This window comes from Ranitomeya imitator, chromosome 8 (assembly GCF_032444005.1).
Source record: "Ranitomeya imitator isolate aRanImi1 chromosome 8, aRanImi1.pri, whole genome shotgun sequence".
In the NCBI taxonomy this organism is placed as follows: Eukaryota; Metazoa; Chordata; class Amphibia; order Anura; family Dendrobatidae; genus Ranitomeya; species Ranitomeya imitator.
Window position 1 is genome coordinate 95,237,285 of NC_091289.1, and position 12,706 is coordinate 95,249,990.

Genomic DNA, 12,706 nt, shown 5'->3' on the forward strand with positions numbered 1-12,706 from the left:
GAAATAAAGTAAACCTACAACAGTAGAAGTAAATATGTATAATTACCAAATGGAGCGCTCCTGGGGACCCACCACACCCGACGCGCGTTTCGCACCGAAATGCTTCGTCTGGGGGTGGTTAGGTGCCGGCCAGCAATCGTATTTAAATCCAAATGATCCAATGGGGACGATACATAGATTAGAGTATACAATAAGGAACTGCTGTGGACGCATGCGCAGTGTATATCAATCAGCGCCGATCTGTTTACCTGAACGCTGAGGTATAGAAGCGGAAGCGCCGTGATCCAAAACGGCGCATGAATATAGCGTCATCAACCAAACAAGTGTACAGCCGCAAACCGGAACTGACGAGGTATCCCGACGAAAGATCCGATGCGACTAAGGTAGCCATAGCAACAGTACACAACACCCAAAAGATGGCGCTGTGTATGACGCGTACTCAGGAGACGTCACAGACGCGTCGAACGGAAACCAAGACAAATAATCATGGCTGCCGCTAAACATCCGGTGCGCCTCCACTGTGCCCATGGTAACGGTAAACATCAGGCGACGCTATGTGTAGCGCGCAACCAAAGGGCACAGAGAAACGCAGATCTGATCACCGTAACAGGTACGATGGTCACCGCTGCATTTCCGGTGCAACTCAGATGGTCTAGACGACCACCACAGCGCACTATAGATAAAAAAAGAGACAGTACTACATCGCAAAAAACGGCCAGATAATAGCCGGAAACAATGTATAAGTGCAACGCCAATTGGCGATAAACCGAGAAAAAAACGGCAGTGACCTATAAAAGACCCAGTATTAGGTCAGTGTAAAGTGCCAATATAAAGTGCGAAGTGGATAAGTGCGAGATAACAATGTGAATCCTGTAACAAGGAGTATATGTTAATAGACAAACAGTTAGCAATAGTACATAGACATATCAAATATTATAATACATAGATAAATATACTGTATTAAGACAATAGTGACAGGCAACAAAGAAGTGTATATTTAATAATAAAAAATGCAAGCAAGTACATGAATAAGTGCACATAAGGCCGATGATGCCCCAATAGTCAGAGCAAAAATAAGTCCGCAGGCAGATTCAGCCTTCACAGTCCCTGAAACTCCAGAGTCAACTCCAGCCCTAAAGGACCAAGAATAAAAAATACGACAAATTAAAAAAATTATAAAAAAAAAATATAAAACAAAATAATACACCAGCTAAAACCAAATATTAAAAAGACTGCACTGAAATATGTAAGAAAAGAGAACAAAACCCTGCCGTAGCAAAAATATCAGGGGGCGGAGAGCAGACATGAACACTGTAAAGGTATAATAGGGAGACCAGTTACATTGATACAGGAAAAAGGTGAGAAGAATGACATTCACCTAGGCAGAAAAGGGGAAAAACTATTGTATTCATTTAGACCCATAGGTGTAAGAGTACCAAGCTTAAAAATCCATCGGGCCTCCTTCTGGGCCAACATCTTCTTCCAATTCCCCCCCCCCCCCTGGGTCCAATAAAAACTCGATCAATACCTTTGACCCGCAAGCCTGTTGGATCACACCCATGAAAGGCTTTGAAGTGGCGTGGGATTGATTTTAATTTGAGGGGGTCATCCTCCCCAATAGCCCCCTCAATATCCAACACGTGTTCACGTACCCTCCGACGGAGTTCACGCGTAGTCATACCAACATAGATGAGGCCACATGGGCACGTGGCATGATAGATGACAGCCTTGGTTGTACATGTGATGGTATGTGTGATACGATATTTTCTGTCGCCCTTTGAGTTAGAAAAATCAAGGGCTGTAGCAATATTACAACAGGCAACACATTTGCCACGGTTGGAACAGCCCCATGCAGGGCCCTTGGCTCCAAAGATGTAATTGGGGTCAGGTCCCCTATGGTAACTACCAATTGATCCCTTAGGCTTGGTTCCCATTGCGTTAATGGGAACGCGCTAACGGACATCGTTGCACGGCGAAATTAACGCCGTGCAACGCGTCCGTTAGCGCACCCATTCACGGCAATGGGAACGCGCAGCACTAGCGCGTGCCATGTTCGGCACGCGCTAGCGACGCGCCGGTGTTTCCTGGCGCGCCGCGGACACTGCTTGCAGCGTCCGAGGCACGCCCGCGGTCCGTTCCCCGCTCTCGCAGATCGGGGATCTGCGAGAGCGGGGACGTTACCGCGACCCCGGGACGCGGCCACATTAAAAACATTGCGTTAGCGCAACCCGCTAGCGCTAAATGGGTTGCACTAACGCAATGTGACCCTAGCCTAACAGTACTTGCAAAAGATGTGATTTCAGAAGCACATGGATGGTGGTTTTTTTTTTTTTTTTCTTTTCTTCCAGTCTTGACTGAATTTGATCACTATAGTGTTTTGAAGTCTTATATAATGTCAATTCTTTAAGGGTATGTGCACACGTATTTTTGAAGGCTGCGGATTTCCCAAATCAGCAGGTAAAAGGCACTACGTTTTTTACCTGCGGATTTACCACCGTTTTTATGCGGAATTTGTGCGAATTCCACCTGCAGTTTTACACCTGCGGATTCCTATTGAGGATCAGGTGTAAACCGCTGCAGAATCCGCACAAAGAATTGACATGCTGCGGAATGTAAACTGCTGCGTTTCCGTGTGTTTTTTTTTTTTCGCAGCATGGGCACTGCGGATTGATTTTTCCATAGGTTTACATTAAACGCATGGAAAGCTGTTGTGGACCCGCAGCTGCAGATCCGCAGCAAAATCCGCAATGTGTGCACATAGCCTAAGCGTTCAAGCATTTTTCACCCATAGAAACCGAGAGTTAAAAAAAAAAAATGCAGCAAAACGTTTTATTTACCAAAAGCACAGCAAAGCCTAAGTTTATTAAACTGTAGACAAATCACACATCCAAATAGCTGTTTACAGGCGCTGTTTTTACTGTGAAGCCAACATGTCTACAAAAAAAAATTACTGATAAAAAAAAGACAGTTTCATAGTGTTAAGGTTGAATGACACAAACCCAACTATTGGTGCTACGAATAGTATTTTGCCTATGCTCTCATACTTGCCCTCTGCCATTTTCACCTTTTATCTGGTCAGTCTCCAGCAGTTTGTGGCCTGCCGGATGTCTACAGTGTCCGCCAGAGTGAGCCAGAGGCCACTTCTATATGCAAGCCTTGTTGTGCTTCTGATAGACTTGCATTGAGAGCTTGTGACTTTGGTCAGTAAGCAGTTGCAGTCTCAAGATGGTGGTGTGGGACCAGAGTAGTGTCCGCAAGAGCCAAGGAAAGCAGGTGGTTAGTATAATGGGTGCACCTTGTGTTAGGTGCACCACTTCAGCGCTGAAATAAAAAAATCAAACACTGGAAAGGTGCTTTAACATCTTAATCTTTAAGGTTAATCTTTAACAACCGTTAAAAAAAAAAAAACTGAATCAGTTGCCGGATTTCGTCATTTGGCCATAGGCTTCCATTCTAGCAAACGACGGACGGCGACAAGTACGGACTGGGGCTGAAATCAGCCCTGACATTTGAAATCACACAGGCCCATGCTGTCTCCGTCCCCAAGCGCTAGATGGGAAACATCAATATTACTCTGAATAGAGGAAAGCAAGATTTACTACAACACCAATGATTCTAATGATGCCAGTGGCCTGGTGGGTTAAGTGACTGAGCAAGCGACTTTGAAATCCGTCACAACTCTTAACAGTATGGGTGTCTAGAAAACACCAATTTTGCTAACAATGTTGCAGACAAGGCAGCCCACAACCAGACAGGCCCTTCTGGCATTTGCCAGATGGCCAGTCTGGCCGTGGACGGCCACGTAGACAAAAAACGTTACTATGTCCGTCGTCTCCGGTTGCCGGACAAACTATTTTCGATGGATCCTGCGAATGACAAATGAAACATGAGGCCATCCGTCGCTAATACAAGTCTTTGAGCAAAAAATGAATCCGGTGGCATGAGTTGCCAGATTTGATGGCAAAAAACTGATGTGTGTGAAAGGGGCCTTAGTGTCTATCATTACTACGTCTTGTGGTAGGGCTTTCTACAGTCTTACTGCTCTAACTGTAAAGAACTCTTTCCTGTTTAGCTGCTGGAATCTCCTTTCTTTCACCCATGATGAGTGCCCTCTGGTCCTCAGTATGGTCTTTGAAAGGAATGTCATGTGCCAGTCCTCTGTACTGAGCACACATATTTATACATGTAAATGAGACCCCTTCTGAGGCTTTTTTTTTTTTCTAAACTAAAAAAAAAATCTCTTCCAACCTCTCATCATGATACCTTTTATTCCTTGTAATAATCTAGTTGCCTGCCTTTGAATGGACTCTTAACTTCTGAGTATCCTTCTAAAAATGTAGAGCCGAAACTGGATCCCATATACTAGATGTGGCCTCACCAGTGATTTACGAAGGGGTAATAATACATCTTTTTATATGTCCTAAAATCTTTTTTACTTTTGCGGCAGCTGCTTGACATTGAGTACTGCTGCTGAGATAACTTGTAACCAGAATACCCAAGTCCTTCCCCTGGTTCTGTTGTACTCCCATTTAAAGGGAACCTGCCAGCAGGATTGTGCACAGTAACCTACAGACACCGTCAGGTCGGTGCCGTTATACTCAAAAATGATACCTTGGTTGATGAAATCTGTCTTGTGGTTATTTAATCCTTATCTTCATGTTTGAGTTAATGAGATTCTCTTGCTCTGGGATGGGGCTGTGGGGGTCTTCATGTGGTGCTCTGGTTAGATATTCATCAGTATGGCTTCTGACAGTTCTGATCCTTCAGTGACCTGCCCCCTACTTTACATAAAAAAAAAAAAAAAATATAAATATATATATATACATACATACATACATACATACATACATACATACATACATACATACATACATACAGTGGGGCAAAAAAGTATTTAGTCAGTCAGCAATAGTGCAAGTTCCACCACTTAAAAAGATGAGAGGCGTCTGTAATTTACATCATAGGTAGACCTCAACTATGGGAGACAAACTGAGAAAAAAAAATCCAGAAAATCACATTGTCTGTTTTTTTAACATTGTATTTGCATATTATGGTGGAAAATAAGTATTTGGTCAGAAACAAACAATCAAGATTTCTGGCTCTCACAGACCTGTAACTTCTTCTTTAAGAGTCTCCTCTTTCCTCCACTCATTACCTGTAGTAATGGCACCTGTTTAAACTTGTTATCAGTATAAAAAGACACCTGTGCACACCCTCAAACAGTCTGACTCCAAACTCCACTATGGTGAAGACCAAAGAGCTGTCAAAGGACACCAGAAACAAAATTGTAGCCTTGCACCAGGCTGGGAAGACTGAATCTGCAATAGCCAACCAGCTTGGAGTGAAGAAATCAACAGTGGGAGCAATAATTAGAAAATGGAAGACATACAAGACCACTGATAATCTCCCTCGATCTGGGGCTCCACGCAAAATCCCACCCCGTGGGGTCAGAATGATCACAAGAACGGTGAGCAAAAATCCCAGAACCACGTGGGGGGACCTAGTGAATGAACTGCAGAGAGCTGGGACCAATGTAACAAGGCCTACCATAAGTAACACACTACGCCACCATGGACTCAGATCCTGCAGTGCCAGACGTGTCCCACTGCTTAAGCCAGTACATGTCCGGGCCCGTCTGAAGTTTGCTAGAGAGCATTTGGATGATCCAGAGGAGTTTTGGGAGAATGTCCTATGGTCTGATGAAACCAAACTGGAACTGTTTGGTAGAAACACAACTTGTCGTGTTTGGAGGAAAAAGAATACTGAGTTGCATCCATCAAACACCATACCTACTGTAAAGCATGGTGGTGGAAACATCATGCTTTGGGGCTGTTTCTCTGCAAAGGGACCAGGACGACTGATCCGGGTACATGAAAGAATGAATGGGGCCATGTATCGTGAGAATTTGAGTGCAAACCTCCTTCCATCAGCAAGGGCATTGAAGATGAAACGTGGCTGGGTCTTTCAACATGACAATGATCCAAAGCACACCGCCAGGGCAACGAAGGAGTGGCTTCGTAAGAAGCATTTCAAGGTCCTGGAGTGGCCTAGCCAGTCTCCAGATCTCAACCCTATAGAAAACCTTTGGAGGGAGTTAAAAGTCCGTGTTGCCAAGCGAAAAGCCAAAAACATCACTGCTCTAGAGGAGATCTGCATGGAGGAATGGGCCAACATACCAACAACAGTGTGGCAACCTTGTGAAGACTTACAGAAAACGTTTGACCTCTGTCATTGCCAACAAAGGATATATTACAAAGTATTGAGATGAAATTTTGTTTCTGACCAAATACTTATTTTCCACCATAATATGCAAATAAAATGTTAAAAAAACAGACAATGTGATTTTCTGGATTTTTTTTTCTCAGTTTGTCTCCCATAGTTGAGGTCTACCTATGATGTAAATTACAGACGCCTCTTATCTTTTTAAGTGGTGGAACTTGCACTATTGCTGACTGACTAAATACTTTTTTGCCCCACTGTGTATATATCTATATATCTATATTTATTTATTTATATTTTTTTTTTTTTCCGTATATACGCTAGTATAAGCAGAGACCCTTAATTTTGCCACAAAAAACTGGGAAAACTAAATGACTCTAGTGTAAGCCTAGGGTGGAAAATGCATGCATCTACCGGTAAATGTCAAAAATAAAAAAAAAGTAAAATTAATTGAGACATCAGTAGGTTAAGTGTTTTTGAATATCCATATTGAATGAGGAGCCCCATATAATGCTCCATACTGTTCATGATGGGCCCCATAAGATGCTCCATATTAAAATATGCCCCATGTAATGCTGCACAAATGTTGATTATGGCCCCATAAGATGCTCTATACAGACCTTTGTTCCATATGCTATTGCTGCGATTAAAAAAAAAAAAAAAAAAAATCACATACTTGCCAGTCGTCGCTCAGGCCCCCGGCACTTGCTGTAGTCACCTTTCCGCGTTCCACCACTAATCGCATCATCGTGCCCTCTGACCTGAGCGTCACAGCAGAGGACGCGGAAGACGGAGTGGCGGTGGAACCAGGAGAGGTAAATATCGCGCAATGCCCCCGTTATACTTGCCTGCTCCCAGCGCGGTCCCTGGTTCTCCGGGCGCCTGCAGCTCTTTCCTGTGTTGAGCGGTCACATGGTAAAACTCATTACAGTAATGAATATGCGGCTCCACCCCTATGGGAGTGGAGTCGGGTCCATATTCATTACTGTAATGAGCAGTACCATGTGACCGCTCAATAAAGGAAGAAGCTGCCGGCACCTGGAGAAATTAGAGAGCTGCCGCTCCCCCTCCCCTACCGACCCCTGGGAATGACTCTAGTATAACCAAAGCGGGGCAATTTCAGCCTAAAAAAATGGGCTGAAATTCTCGGCTTCTACTCGAGTATATACGGTGTGTGTGTATGTATGTGTATATATATATATATATATATATATATATATATATACATACATACATACATACATACATACATACATACATACATACATACATACATACATACATACATTATTTGCCAAACGCTGTTGGAGTCAATAGTTGGGTAGAAATGAGCAAATATGTTCGTAAATGATTGTCAAACATAAATTTGGCACGCATAGGATACCAGTGTGGTACGGATATGGCAAATTCTGATTTGGTGACCGTTTCCAAACATTCACTCAATTCTATTCCTAATGCCTTAACGCCATAGTCTTTTTCAGTGTTTTCGTTTTTTTTTTTTTTTTCAACGCATGCGTTCCTAATGTTAAATATAGGAATACACAACGCATGCGGATATATGCGGTAGAAACGCTGCGGACCCACACGCAAATGTGAAACCAGCCTAAACGGCCTAGCGAGAAATTTAAAAAAAAAAAAAAAAAAAACCCGCCAGAATTTTTTTGGTCGCTGCAACATTGCATTAAAATACAATAATGGCGATAAAAAGATCGTATCTGCACCAGCATGGTATCAATAAAAAAATCCGCTCAGCACGCAAGAAATAAGCCCTCACCCGACCCCAGATCACGAAAAATGGAGACGCCACGGTTTAAGGAATATGTTGACTTTTTTTAATAGAAATTTTGGCTGTATCTCAGCCTGAACCACAGCTATTGGAGTGATTTTTAGTAAGGCTTGGTTCCCATTGCGTTAATGGGAACGCGCTAACGGACAGCGTTGCACGGCGAAATTAACGCCGTGCAACGCGTCCGTTAGCGCGCCCATTCACGGCAATGGGAACGCGCAGCACTAGATCGGGGATCTGCGAGAGCGGGGACGTTACCGCGACCCCGGGACGCGGCCACATTAAAAACATTGCGTTAGCGCAACCCGCTAGCGCTAAACGGGTTGCACTAACGCAATGTGACCCTAGCCTTACTCATTGTAAGGCAACGTTCACATCTTCAGTATTTGGTCAGTATTTTACCTCAGAATTTGTAAGCCCAATCCATGAGTGGGTGAAAAAGTGGTGACGTGTTTTTGCTGCGTTTAGTTTTTTTTATTTTTTTTTTTCCTGCAGCAAAACCTGATTTCTTGGCAGGAAAGAAGCCGCAGCAAAAATGCAGGTTTAGGTGCGGGTTTTGTGTTTTACATTGCGGTTTTGGCACGTTTTTTTTGGGTGCGTTTGTTTGGACTAACTTGTGTCTCTTCGTGCATATTAATAAAGTTAAGTTGCCATCCATGACTTTTCTGCACCAAAAAGGCTGCAAATAATGATACCTGCGTTTTTGCTGTGTTTTTTCAACACCCATTCAAGCCAATGGGTGAAAAATCCTGCAAAAAACGCTGAAAGCGACGTGTTTTATTTAAAAAAAAAAAAAAAAAAAGCCGCAAAGCACAAAATGCTGATGACAAAAAAACAGTGTGTGCATGAGATTTCTGAAATCTCATAGGCTTTGCTGGTACTTTAAAACGCTGCTGAAAATTAGCATAAAAAAGCAGCAAAAACACCCAGTGTGAACTTACCCTTATACTTTTCCTCCGATTGTTACCTTAGTGTAAGCCAAAACCTGGAGTGGCGCAATCGGAGGAAAAACCTAATTGAAACATGTCACCAGTTCTGCATTATTCACCCACTCCTGGTTTTGGCTTACAGATGCTGACCAAATACTGGGCGTGTGACCGTGGCCTTACAGTGGGAGTCGGGAGTGAGCGGCCACGACTGCAGCGCCTTTTTGTGTTCCATTTGTGGTAACTGCAGGCTGAGTGACGCTCTCGGGGCATGCATGCGGGCTTTCTGGTTAGGAGTCTGCTGTGGCATAGGTTGCTGAGAAGTAATGCTGGGCTATCGTCACAATGGAGTACACTGTGGCCTGCTCCTTATGGATGTGTGACGTTGATCTGTGAAAGAGGACAATTTTTTTTTTTGCTCTTTATATTTATAAAGAGCTTTATGGGCATTCTTACTATGGGGAGATGGCAGACTTGTGGAGAGGTGTGATGTTCTGCTGGGGAAAGCGATTCCCAGCATGCAGTTGGATGTTCACATTCTTAACATACTGAGACTTTGTGGAGCAAGCAATCCCTTCATTTTGGAAAATGGTTTGACCGAGTCAGTTTCTAATAAGGATGTTGATTGCCTCCAAATCCATATAAAGCATTCATGAAATGTACAAAAATAATTCCTTGTGGTTCAGCCTTGCAGAATACAGGGGTAACCGGATCAGCTGCTAGTGTCATGGTGCTGTACACTAAAAAATACAATCAGAAGTCTTGCCTATGGGGGGGGGGGGGGGAGGGGGGCTGATAAATTAAGTATATTGTTTTATTGGAGAGGCTGGTGGCTACAGATCAGACTTGAATTTTTATCTTCCTGTCTTTTGCATTCATAGATTAGTGCACCCACTTAATAAATATTCATAAATGAGCAAGATCTGTGTAAATTTAGAACTGCCTGTTTTCAGATTGGCTTTCACCCCACACTCTTAAATGTAAACGATGGACATTGAGATCATCTTTCCAGCTTCATGTGGCTGTTCTCCGTTCCCTGAAATATTGATGGGCTTTCTAAATGATTTAGTAAGCGCTCGGGGAATAGGGGGCTGAGTGCATGTGATGCCTAACAGAAGTAGAAGAATAAGTCTTCTAAAATGGTACTGTAAACATGTCTAACGTATCTCGTATCCGACACTCGCTTATAGCATGGCCATGGTGCATACCCCACCTACAAGACTTGTTGGAGAGTCGTGAGGCAGCAAGTGGAGAATAAATGGAGAGGAGGCCATAGTTACATAGATTAAAAAAGATGTACAGTAATTTTCGGACTATAACCCGGATCATAAGACACACCCCACATTTGAGTGGAAAATAGCAGAAAAAAACCAGACAAAACGACCGCATTACCAGTTTTACGGCAGCATCTTCTTGAGGCCACGCATGCGCAGATCTCTGCTTCAGGAAAATTGCCACCGAGATCTCTATCGGCGTACGCGCCGCCTTCGGTGGCCCAGTACCGGGCCACGGCGTTGCCACATTTATGCCGCTGGCATCCTGAGAAAGGGACCCTGCTCGGGTGCACTTCGCACCACCCAACGCCGACACAGAGCCTCAGCATCGCCGCTCCTCTACTGCCGCAACCCCCCGGTAAGCCTGCGTTTGTACTATAAAGCCTGCGTCACACTCAGCGTATGAAAATACGGTCCGTTATTTACGGCCGTAATGCGCAGAAAAGTCCCCAATATAGTGATCCGTATGTCATCCGTAGGCAGGGTGTGGCAGCGGATTTTGCGCATGGCATCCTCCGTATGTAATCCGTATGGCATCCGTACTGTGAGATTTTCTCGCAGGCTTGCAATACGGACATACAATGGATCCATGGGCTCAAACAATTGTAAAGGCATATATACTGTGCGTGTATGTGTGTATCTCTCTCTCTCTCTCTCTCTCTCGTAATTCAATCCCATGTAGAGGTGGGATATGGGGTAATGAAGGGTTAATGTCACCTTGCCCTTGTAAGGTGACATTAAGCCAGATTAATAATGGAGAGGCGTCAATTATGACACCTATCCATTATTAATCCAATAGTATGAAATGGTTAAAAAAACACACATATTACAAAGTATTTTAATGAAATAAATACACAGGTTGTTGTAATATTTTATTATACTGGTAATCCACCTGAAGACCCTTGTCACCTGAAACAAATGTAAACAAAACAAACAATATTCCATACCTTCCGATGGCCAGTCTCGTCCCACGCTGTAAATCCATTTGAAAGGGTTAACTAATTTTACAAGCAGAAGCCTGCTAATGCAGCCGCCCCTGCCTGTAAAAACCCGGTGAATGAATGGAATGTAGGTGAATGACCTGTAGTCACCTCGAGTTGCGGTGATGCGCCCTCTGCTGGATGTCCTCATATGAACTCGAGCCTGGGAACTTTTCAGACTATTTTCCCAGCAGCACTATATTCATTCTTGTGTTTTTTGTTGTTGTTTTTTTTGCTTGCTTTTTGCTTCAAAGCAGATCTAGAAGGGTATGTTTCCACATTCCTTAAAGGCAAATCTTTGGCAGCGCTGCCGCTTTTGTACGTGTGGTGATTCCTCTGTGTTCATTGAACCGTGCGGAATCATCCGCATCCTATACATTGTACGTCTCTGGCTTGTCAAGGTAAGGAGGCTTATTCGCCGTGCAATGCTCCTCTGGGAAATATAATATGCAAATTGCCTCTTCTGAGAAAAAGAGGACTTAAACTCTATAGCGCCACCTGTTTTTCTCAGAAGAGGCAATTTGCATATTATATTTCCCAGAGGAGCATTGCACGGCGAATAAGCCTCCTTACCTTGACAAGCCAGAGATGGTGTCACTCTCCATAAGGAGAAACAATACCCCTTAGACACAAATCCAGAGCCTCTCACCTAGCCAAATTAGTTCTCATGCTTCGCATGGACGAGGGCCAACCGCCCGAAACACCGTGTCTGCGAATTGCGCAGGCTTGTACTACGGAGTACATAGAATGAACTTCAATCCAATATTGCGGCCAGCATGCAGCCAGCGGGTAAGGAAAGGGTGAATCAAACACCCGAAAACTCCGCCCATATGACCGAAAACAGGTCCCGCCAAATTCAGGTGACAGGTTCCCTTTAAGTCCTCTTTTTCTCAGAGGCAGTTTGCTTATTATACATTGTACGGTGAGCGTCTCCGCAAGATAGACATGCTGCGGTCTATAAAGACGCGCCACATGTGCGTATACACAGGTCTGCCACCTGCATCTTTGAACGCATGGTGGAGATGATATTTCATAAAATCCCCTCCGCTATGCTTGTAACATCTAGACATTGCAAATCGGATGCTGTGGATGTACACAGCGTCCAATCCCCAGCAAATACTGAACGTGGAAACATACCCAAAATATTACCAGTGCTGCTTCATTAAGCCCTTAGTGACAGAGACCAATTTAAAAAAATCTGACCAGTGTCACTTTATGTGGTAATAACTCTGGAACGCTTCAGCAAATCCCAGTGATTTTGAGATTGTTTTTCCGTTACACATTATACTTTATGATAATGATAAATTTCGGTTGATATGTTGTGTGTTTATTTATTAAAAATATCAAAGTTGACAAATGTAAGAAAAAAAAAAAAGCAATTTTCAAACTGAGTGATTATCCCTTTGATTCAGGTAGTCATACCATAGCAGAACATTAAGACTGTGTGCACGTTGTTTTTCGCGTTTTTTTCACGGTGAAAACGCTTTCCATTATTTTTAATGGAATTCCGCATTGTTGTGC

General features: G+C 43.5%; 1 protein-coding gene across 10 annotated transcripts in view; it reads left to right on the plus strand.

The window, feature by feature from the left end:
• Positions 1 to 12,706, plus strand: part of RBFOX2 (RNA binding fox-1 homolog 2) — a 314,329-nt gene that overhangs the window by 57,937 nt on the left and 243,686 nt on the right. The gene's annotated exons all lie outside the window — the stretch shown is intronic.